The 11,502-nt window shown below is 42.4% G+C and overlaps 1 long non-coding RNA gene across 1 annotated transcript in view; it reads right to left on the bottom strand.

The window, feature by feature from the left end:
• Positions 1-7,548, bottom strand: part of LOC129060989 (uncharacterized) — a 55,014-nt gene extending 47,466 nt beyond the window's left edge. The window contains exon 1 of the long non-coding RNA XR_010141007.1: positions 7,454-7,548. This is a non-coding gene — a long non-coding RNA (uncharacterized LOC129060989). The remainder of the gene's footprint in view (positions 1-7,453) is intronic.
• Positions 7,549-11,502: the final 3,954 nt, after the last annotated feature.

The following is an 11,502-nucleotide window of genomic DNA, read 5'->3' on the forward strand; positions in this document are numbered from 1 at the left end:
GGGTGGAGCCCACCACAGCTCAAGGAGGCCTGCCTGCCTCTGTAGGCTCCACCTCTGGGGGCAGGGCACAGACAAACAAAAAGACAGCAGTAACCTCTGCAGACTTAAATGTCCCTGTCTGACAGCTTTGAGGAGAGCAGTGGTTCTCCCAGCACGCAGCTGGAGATCTGAGAAAGGGCAGACTGCCTCCTCAAGTGGGTCCCTGATCCCGACCCCTGAGCAGCCTAACTGGGAGGCACCCCCCAGCAGGGGCAGACTGACACCTCACATGGCCGGCCAGGTACTCCAACAGACCTGCAGCTGAGGGTCCTGTCTGTTAGAAGGAAAACTAACAGAAAGGACATCCACACAAAAAACCCATCGTACATCACCATTATCAAAGACCAAAAGTAGATAAAACCACAAAGATGGGGAAAAAACAGAGCAGAAAAACTGGAAACTCTAAAAAGCAGAGTACCTCTCCTCCTCCAAAGGAACGCAGTTCCTCACCAGCAACTGAACAAAGCTGGATGGAGAATGACTTTGGCGAGCTGAGAGAAGAAGGCTTCAGATGATCAAATTACTCTGAGCTATGGGAGGATATTCAAACCAAAGGCAAAGAAGTTGAAAATTTTGAAAAAAATTTAGAAGAATGTATAACTAGAATAACCAATAGGGAGAAGTGCTTAAAGGAGCTGATGGAGCTGAAAACCAAGGCTCGAGAACAACGTGAAGAATGCAGAAGCCTCAGGAGCCGATGTGATCAAATGGAAGAAAGGGTATCAGCCCTGGAAGATGAAATGAAGCGAGAAGGGAAGTTTAGAGAAAAAAGAATAAAAAGAAACGAGCAAAGCCTCCAAGAAATGTGAGACTATGTGAAAAGACCAAATCTACATCTGATTGGTGTACCTGAAAGTGATGGGGAGAATGGAAACAAGTTGGAAAACACTCTGCAGGATATTATCCAGGAGAACTTCCCCAATCTAGCAAGGCAGGCCAACATTCAGATTCAGCAAATACAGAGAACACCACAAAGATACTCCTCGAGAAGAACAACTCCAAGACACATAATTGTCACATTCACCAAAGTTGAAATGAAGGAAAAAGTGTTAAGGGCAGCCAGAGAGAAAGGTCGGGTTACCATCAAAGGGAAGCCCATCAGACTAACAGCAGATCTCTCGGCAGAAACCCTACAAGCCAGAAGACAGTGGGGGCCAATATTCAACATTCTTAAAGAAAAGAATTTTCAACCCAGAATTTCATATCCAGCCAAACTAAGCTTCATAAGTGAAGGAGAAATAAAATACTTTACAGTCAAGCAAATGCTGAGAGATTATGTCACCATGAGGCCTGCCCTAAAAGAGCTCCTGAAGGAAGCGCTAAACATGGAATGGCACAACCGGTACCAGCCACTGCAAAATCATGCCAAAATGTAAAGACCATCGAGACTAGGAAGAGACTGCATCAACTAATGAGCAAAATAACCAGCTAACATCATAATCACAGGATCAAATTCACACATAACAATATTAACTTTAAATGTAAATGGACTAAATGCTCCAATTAAAAGACACAGACTGGCAAATTGGATAAAGACTCAAGACCCATCAGTGTGCTGTATTCAGGAAACGCATCTCACGTGCAGAGAAACACATAGGCTCAAAATAAAAGGATGGAGGAAGATCTACCAGGAAAATGGAAAACAAAAAAAGGCAGGGGTTGCAATCCTAGTCTCTGATAAAATAGACTTTAAACCAACAAAGATCAAAAGAGACAAAGAAGGCCATTACATAATGGTAAAGGGATTAATTCAACAAGAAGAGCTAACTATCCTAAATATATATGCACCCAATACAGGAGCACCCAGATTCATAAAGCAAGTCCTGAGTGACCTACAAAGAGACTTAGACTCCCACACATTAATAATGGGAGACTTTAACACCACACTGTCAACATTAGACAGATCAATGAGAGAGAAAGTCAACAAGGATACCCAGGAATTGAACTCAGCTCTGCACCAAGCGGACCTAACAGACATCTACAGAACTCGCCAACCCAAATCAACAGAATACACATTTTTTTCAGCACCACACCACACCTATTCCAAAACTGACCACATACTTGGAAGTAAAGCTCTCCTCAATAAATGTAAAAGAACAGAAATTATAACAAACTATCTCTCAGATCACAGTGCAATCAAGCTAGAACTCAGGTAAAGAATCTCACTCAAAACCGCTCAACTACATGGAAACTGAACAACCTGTTCCTGAATGACTACTGGGTACATAATGAAATGAAGGCAGAAATAAAGATGTTCTTTGAAACCAACGAGAACCAAGACACAACATAGCAGAATCTCTGGGATGCATTCAAAGGAGTGTGTAGAGGGAAATTTATAGCACTAAATGCCCACAAGAGAAAGCAGGAAAGATCCAAAATTGACACCCTAACATCACAATTAAAAGAACTAGAAAAGCAAGAGCAAACACATTCAAAAGCTAGCAGAAGGCAAGAAATAACTAAAATCAGAGCAGAACTGAAGGAAATAGAGACACAAAAAACCCTTCAAAAAATTAATGAATCCAGGAGCTGGTTTTTTGAAAGGATCAACAAAATTGATAGACCACTAGCAAGATTAATAAAGAAAAAAAGAGAGAAGAATCAAATAGATGCAATAAAAAGTGATAAAGGGGATATCACCACCGATCCCACAGAAATACAAACTACCATCAGAGAATACTACAAACACCTCTACGCAAATAAACTAGAAAATCTAGAAGAAATGGATAAATTCCTCAACACATACACCCTCCCAAGACTAAACCAGGAAGAAGTTGAATCTCTGAATAGACCAATAACAGGAGCTGAAATTGTGGCAATAATCAATAGCTTACCAACCAAAAAAAGTCCAGGACCAGATGGGTTCACAGCCGAATTCTACCAGAGGTACAAGGAGGAACTGGTACCATTCCTTCTGAAACTATTCCAATCAATAGAAAAAGAGGGAATCCTCCCTAACTCATTTTATGAGGCAAGCATCATCCTGATACCAAAGCCTGGCAGAGACACAACAAAAAAAGAGAATTTTAGACCAATATCCTTGATGAACATTGATGCAAAAATCCTCAATAAAATACTGGCAAACCGAATCCAGCAACACATCAAAAAGCTTATCCACCATGATCAAGTGGGCTTCATCCCTGGGATGCAAGGCTGGTTCAATATACACAAATCAATAAATGTAATCCAGCATATAAACAGAATCAAAGACAAAAACCACATGATTATCTCAATAGATGCAGAAAAGGCCTTTGACAAAATTCAACAACCCTTCATGCTAAAAACTCTCAATAAATTAGGTATTGATGTGACGTATCTCAAAATAATAAGAGCTATCTATGACAAACCCACAGCCCATATCATACTGAATGGGCAAAAACTGGAAGCATTCCCTTTGAAAACTGGCACAAGACAGGGATGCCCTCTCTCACCACTTCTATTCAACATAGTGTTGGAAGTTCTGGCCAGGGCAGTTAGGCAGGAGAAGGAAATCAAGGGTATTCAATTAGGAAAAGAGGAAGTCAAATTGTCCCTGTTTGCAGATGACATGATTGCATATCTAGAAAACCCCATTGTCTCAGCCCAAAATCTCCTTAAGCTGATAGGCAACTTCAGCAAAGTCTCAGGATACAAAATCAATGTACAAAAATCACAAGCATTCTTATACATCAATAACAGACAAACAGAGAGCCAAATCATGAGTGAACTCCCATTCACAATTGCTTCAAACAGAATAAAATACCTAGGAATCCAACTTACAAGGGATGTGAAGGACCTCTTCAAGGAGAACTACAAACCACTGCTCAAGGAAATAAAAGAGGATACAAACAAATGGAAGAACATTCCATGCTCATGGGTAGGAAGAATCAATATCGTGAAAATGGCCATCCTTCCCAAGGTAATTTACAGATTCAATGCCATCCCCATCAAGCTACCAACGACTTTCTTCACAGAATTGGAAAAAACTACTTTAAAGTTCATATGGAACCAAAAAAGAGCCTGCATCACCAAGTCAACCCTAAGCCAAAAGAACAAACCTGGAGGCATCACACTACCTGACTTCAAACTATACTACAAGGCTACAGTAACCAAAACAGCATGGTACTGGTACCAAAACAGAGATATAGATCAATAGAACAGAACACAGCCCTCAGAAATAATGCCACATATCTACAACTATCTGATCTTTGACAAACCTGACAAAAACAAGAAATGGGGAAAGGATTCCCTATTTAATAAATGGTTCTGGGAAAACTGGCTAGCCATATGTAGAAAGCTGAAAATGGATCCCTTCCTTACACCTTATACAAAAATCAATTCAAGATGGATTAAAGACTTAAACGTTAGACCTAAAACCATGAAAACCCTAGAAGAAAACCTAGGCATTACCATTCAGGACATAGGCATGGGCAAGGACTTCATGTCTAAAACACCAAAATCAAAGGCAACAAAAACCAAAATTGACAAATGGGATCTAATTAAACTAAAGAGCTTCTGCACAGCAAAAGAAACCACCATCAGAGTGAACAGGCAACCTACAAAATGGGAGAAAATTTTCGCAACCTACTCATCTGACAAAGGGCTAATATCCAGAATCTACAATGAACTCCAACAAATTTACAAGAAAAAAACAAACAACCCCATCAAAAAGTGGGCAAAGGATATGAACAGACACTTCTCAAAAGAAGACATTTATGCAGCCAAAAAACACATGAAAAAATGCTCACCATCACTGGCCATCAGAGAAATGCAAATCAAAACCACAATGAGATACCATCTCACACCAGTTAGAATGGCAATCATTAAAAAGTCAGGAAACAACAGGTGCTGGAGAGGATGTGGAGAAATAGGAACACTTTTACACTGTTGGTGGGACTGTAAACTAGTTCAACCCTTGTGGAAGTCAGTGTGGTGATTCCTCAGGGATCTAGAACTAGAAATTCCATTTGACCCAGCCATCCCATTACTGGGTATATACCCAAAGGACTATAAATCATGCTGCTATAAAGACACATGCACACATATGTTTATTGTGGCATTATTCACAATAGCAAAGACTTGGAACCAACCCAAATGTCCAACAATGATAGACTGGATTAAGAAAATGTGGCACATATATACCATGGAATACTATGCAGCCATAAAAAATGATGAGTTCATGTCCTTTGTAGGGACATGGATGAAATTGGAGATCATCATTCTCAGTAAACTATCGCAAGAACAAAAAACCAAACACTGCATATTCTCACTCATAGGTGGGAATTGAACAATGAGAACACATGGACACAGGAAGGGGAACATCACACTTCAGGGACTGTTGTGGGGTGTGGCGAGGGGGAGGGATAGCATTGGGAGATATACCTAATGCTAGATGACGAGTTAGTGGGTGCAGCGCACCAGCATGGCACATGTATACATATGTAACTCACCTGCACATTGTGCACATGTACCATGAAACCTAAAGTATAATAATAATAATAATAATAATAATAAAGAAAAAAAGGCATTGTAGTTTATATCTAGGTCCATCATGTAAGTGATGTGACTCCCTTCTACTGCCTTGGCCCTGCACTTATGGTGCATTATGACACATAACCGGATACTGCACCCAGGTGATGTGACTGTCCATTTTGGGTTCTGCCAACAGGAAGTTCTGTAACTTATCATTCGACTCAGCACCTTGGAGATGTTTCTCCTTTCCTACCTTGCCCTGACCACAGGGGAGATTGTGACATATTGCTAAACCCAGCTCCAAGGTGAGGTCCCTTTCATACCTTGGTTTTGCACATAGTGGCCATTGTGGCATACATCTAGGCCAAATGCCTGGGTGAAATGAGTCTCCTTAACTTCCTAAGCCCTGCCCACAGGGGGAATTTTGACAAATCACTAAAACCAGCATCCAAGTGCTGTGACTCTTCTTCCAGGGTCTTGCCCACAAGAAAGATTGTGACATCTCACAGACAAACACCCACCCAGGTGATGTGACCTTCCTGCTTCTCTCTGTCCACAGGAGATATTGTGCCATATACCTGAGACCAGATAAGGGGACTAATCATGACCCTTAAACCTGGAGCCAGGTCATATGCAAGATGGTGACTCCCATTCCTGGAACCTTCCACCAGTGTTATTGTGGCATATACCTTTGCCCAGCTCCGGAGTGATTTAATAATCCGGCCCAGGTGTAGCCCACAAATGAGATTTGGACATTTGCCTCAGCTGAGCGCCTTGGTGATTTGACTCTCCTGTCTTAACAATATCCTCAGGAAGGATTGTAACATGTCTCTGAACCCATCGTCTAGTTGCCTGACTCTCCTCTCCTGCCTGGACCCTGCTTCCACTGGGGATTGTAACATTTCTAAGCACTTTATCCAAATGATATGACTCTCTTTCCTGGTCATTTCAGGCTAACAGGAGACATCGTGACATATCTGTGCATATCATTTAGGTGATATGAGTCTCCTCTTCTGCCTGGACACTGCCCACAGGGGGCACGGTGCCATACATCTGGGTGTAACCCCAAGTTATGCAACTTTTCTGCCAGGAAAATATCTACAAGGAGAATATTGGAAAATTTCTGGCTCAGCATTTAGATGACTTGGCTGTTGTGCCTGTTTCATTACTACAGAGTAAGTTGTGACATATGCCTAGGAACAGCTCACAGGCATGATAATGACTCTCATATGTGGACCCCACAAACAGGAGTAATTTTGACTCTCATAACTTGCTTTAGAAACATGAGTGATTAAATCTCTTTCTGGTAAAAAAGGCAAAGAAGATTTTAATAGCCTCAGATATTTTATAAAGCCCTTGGTTTGTACAGAGGGTGTCATAACAGAACCCAGCAGAAAGGTAAAATTTTGAGTCTAAAATGCACACCTAACTGACAGTAAGGACTGTGATTGTGTCACATATATGAAGCCAACTGTCACTCATGAAAACAGGACATGCGTGGTATTGTACATCTCATCCCGGGAATTTTCTGCCAGTGTGATGTGATATATATCTTTGCCAAGCACCTGCGTGATTTGACTCTCCAGACTGGTTAGATCCAGCATATGTTATAGTGATATCTACCTGGGCCGACTTCTAGGTGATGTGACTCTCCTGCCTGGGCCCTGCTGTCAATAAGAATCATAACATATCACTAGATCCAGCACCCAGGTCATGTTACATTTTTGCCTGAGCCATGCCCACAGATATCACTGTGACATATTGCTGTGTCCACCACTTAGGTGACATAACTCTCCTCATTAGAATGGGCCCTGAACACTGTGGGGGATAATGACATATTGCTGGGCCAGGCACACAGGTGATGGTACTCTTTTGGTAGGGCCGTGTCCTAAAGAGGGCACTATGACATATCACTGAGCCTATCACCAAGGTGATGTTGCTCTCCGGCTTGGGTCCTGCTTACCTGGATAGTGACATATTGCTAGCCTAGGCACACAGGTGATGGTACTCTTTCAGTAGGGCCGTGCCTCAAGGAGCACATTGTGACATACCTCTGGATCTATCACCTAGGTGATGTGACTCCCTGCTTGGGCCCTGCCCACATGGAGCATTGTGACATAAGAGTAGAACCTGCACCTATTTGTTGTAACTCTCTTGCCTGAGTCCTGTCCTAAGTGAGCCTTGTGACATAGTTCAAAACCCAGCATCAAGGTGATGTGGCTCTTCTGCCTGCTTTCACCTCACATATTAGGTTGTGTCATGTAGCTAGGGAATCACCTAGGTAATGTGAGTCTTCTCTTCTGCCTGACTCCTGCCTATTTGGGACATTGGGCCAGATATCTGAGGTTGTGTCCTAAGTGATGTGACACTTTTCTTCTGCCAGAACCTTTACAATGGGGTGACATGGCATATCGCTAAACTCAATACTTAGGTAATATGACTCTACTTTTTTTCCTGAACCATGCCCATGAAAAGTAATTTTGATGTATTGCAGGGCCCAGCACCCAGATGATGTTCCTCTTCTGCCTGGGTCCTGCATAAAGATAATTATGGCATATTGCTAGGCCTCCCACCCTGATGGTGTAAGTCTCCTGCCTGTGCCAGAGGAACAGAAAGTATTTTTACATATCTTGGACCTATTCTGTAGGTGTTTTGGCTCTCATCATTTTTCTGTTTTTGTTTTTTGTTTTTTTTTCCACATTTGGGATTGTGTCATATTGCTGGGTCCAGCACCCAGGTAATGCAACCCTGATTTCTAGATCCTTCCTAGAGAGGGCATTGTGACATATTGCTTGGCACAGCACCTAAGTTGTGCTATCCTCCTGCCAAGTTTTTTTCCTACAAGTGGTATTATGAAATGTACGTTGCTTCAGTTCATGGGAATGATAATTAAACTTAAATTTGGGTTCTACCAATAGTAGATACATTGCCTCTCATCGTTATGCTTAGGGCAATAAATAAGGTTATCAGTTACATATTTGTACAAAGCTCACAGAAGGTTACAACACTAACTCATATTCTATATACTCCTTGGATGGCACAGCAAGAGGTTAAGATCGAGACTCTTGATTACACATGCAGGTGAGAGCAAAAGTTGTCACCATCCCACATTTACAAAGCCCACTGCAGAAGTCCTGAGTCTAACAAGCAAATAAAGTACAAAGATGGAATTGTGAATTTTATATACGGATCTTGATACAGGTGAGACGGTGACTCATTTCTGGACCCAGATCACAGGCATAATAATGGATCTCTTGTCTGAACCCAGCCTATAAGAGAGATATTGTCTATCATAACTGGGTTCAGGGCAATATGTAAGATCATGTGTCAATACAAGCATGTAGGCCTCAGAGATTTTTGCAAGTCTCATTCATGTTGCATAAAGCCTTTGAATGTTGTACAGGGTGCCATACAATGACCCAAAACACAAGTGAGATGGTGACTCTTCTATGCACACAAGGCTAGCAGTTAAAGGTATCACTCCAAAAGATGAGGAGATTGTGTCATATCACTAGGCCTACTACCCCGGTGTTGAGACATTTTGGTTTAAATTATTTCCCATGGGAGCATCGTGAAATATTGCTGGGTTAGAATAATAAAAATGTGACTCTTCTGCTTGCATCCAGCCAACAGGAGACATTAGCACATGTCTCTGGGCCTATCAACTAGGTGATGTGTCTCTCCTGCCAGTGCCCTGACCACAGGGGACACTGTGACATATCGCTAGATATAGCATCTGGGTAATGTGACTCTCCCCTCTAGCCTGGATTCTGCCCACTGAAGAAATTGTGATGTAACACTGAGTGCAAAGCCTAGGTGATGTGACTGCCCTACTTGTCCCAGACTCTGCCAAGAGAGGGAATTATAACATATTGCTGAGCCCATCACCTAGGGAATGTGACTATCCACTATTTTTTCAACCCTGTGTACAGTGAGCATGATGACATATTATTTGAGACTGTACCCAGGTGATATGACTCTTCTGACTTGGTTCTGCCTACAATGGAGATTATAATATATCCCTGGCTCAGCACCAACATGATGTGACTCTTCTGTCTTGTCTCTGTCCAAAGGTGAATTTGTGACATATACCTGGATACAGCTCATATGCACAATAATAACTCTCATACCCAGACCCAGCCAGGGGATATATTTTGACTCTCATAGCCAGTCTTATGGCTGTGAGTAAAGTCTCAGATCTCCTACCTGTAAGAATTCACAGAAAAGCATACTACTCAGGCATGTTATATAAAGCCTAAGTGGTAAAAAGAGTGTCATAATAGGCACCAGCAACCAGGTGCTATTGTGACTCTTGAATCCACACCTAGCTGACACAATTGTCATTCTCACACATGAACAGAGCCTACAAATGAGGTACTAAATCTCACACACATAAGCAGTTGAAGCTTGAAATTTTTATTATCATACATGAATCTAGGCCACAGGTGGTTTGGTGATGTTTGAACTACGATTCAGCAGTCCTGTGGGGCTTTGACTCTTCTACTGGAACAATCTTCAGGTGGGATTGGGGCTCTTATATGTGGATCTTGCCCATTGCTGAGACTGTGACTCCTGTACTTCGACCCAACTCTTAGGAGGCATTAACTCCCATACGCAAAGCCAGGACTTGTGTGGGACTGTGAAACTTATTTCTGAACATTTTCAAGTGTGTGATTGAGAAGTATGACTTTGCCCAGCATCTGAGTGTTTTCACTCTTCTTTCTAGTCCCAGAATACTGTTGAAATTGTGACATACATGCAGCAAGCACCTAAGCAATGTATAACACCTTCTTTGACAATCTGACAAAGGGCACTGTTTATTATCACTGATACCAGCACCCAGCTGATGGGAAATCTTGGCCTGATCCCTTCCTATAAAGTGTACTGTGGCTTTTTTCTAGCTCCATCATATAAGTGATGTCACTTCCTTCTACTGCCTTGGCCCTGAACTTATGTTGCATTGTGACACATACATGGGTACTGCACACAGGTGATGTGATTCTTTTTTTTTTCTTTTTTTTTTTTGAGGTGGGGGTGGTTCTGCCAATAGGAAGCTTTGTAACATATCACTTGGCTCAGCACCTAGCTGATGTTTCTTCTCTCTTACCTGGGCCCTGACCACCAGACAGATTGCGACATATTGCTCTACCCAAGGTAAGGTCACTCTCCTGCCTTGGTCCTGCACACAGGGGCCGTTGTGACATATATCCAGGCAAATTGCCTAGGTGAAGTTTGTCTCCTTTCCTGCCCAAGCCCTGCCCACACGGAAGATTAAGATATATCGCTAAAACCAGCACCCAAGTGATGTGACTCTTCACCAGAGTCCTGCCCACAAGGAGGATTGTGACATTTCACTGGACCAGCACCCACTCAGGTGATGTGACTCCTTTCTTCTCCCTGCCTACATATGATATTATGCATATACCTGAGGCCAGATCAAAGGCCTAATAACGACTCTTGTACCTGGAGCCATGAAATGCGCAGGATGATAACTCTCATCCCTGAACCTTTCCACAGGTGTTATTGTCACATATACCTTTGCCAAGCTCCTGAGTGATTTAATAATCCTACCTAGTTATAGCCCACAGAAGAAATTTAGACATATACCTGGGCCAAGAGCCTTGGTGATTTGACTCTCATGTCTTAACAGTGTCCTCAGAAGGGATAGTAACATATCTCTGGGCACATCCTCTAGGTTATGTGACTCTCCTCTCCTGCCTGAACCCTGCTTCCAGTGAAGAGTGTAGCGTTTCTAAGCACAGCATCCAATTGACATGACTCTCTTGCCTGGGCCCTTTCAACAGGAGGCATTGTGACATATCTCTGGGCCCATCATTTAGGTGATATGACTCTCCTCTCCTGCCTGGACACTCTCCATAAGGAGCATTATGCCATAGAGCTGGGTCTAGCACCCAAATTTTGTGACCTTTCTGTTAGGGCCCTGCCTACAAAGAGAATATTGTACTATTACTGGCTTAGGATTTAGGTGATGTGGTTGTCCTGCCTGTTTCA

The sequence above is a fragment of the Pongo abelii genome, chromosome 7 (genome assembly GCF_028885655.2).
Source record: "Pongo abelii isolate AG06213 chromosome 7, NHGRI_mPonAbe1-v2.0_pri, whole genome shotgun sequence".
Classification (NCBI taxonomy): domain Eukaryota; kingdom Metazoa; phylum Chordata; class Mammalia; order Primates; family Hominidae; genus Pongo; species Pongo abelii.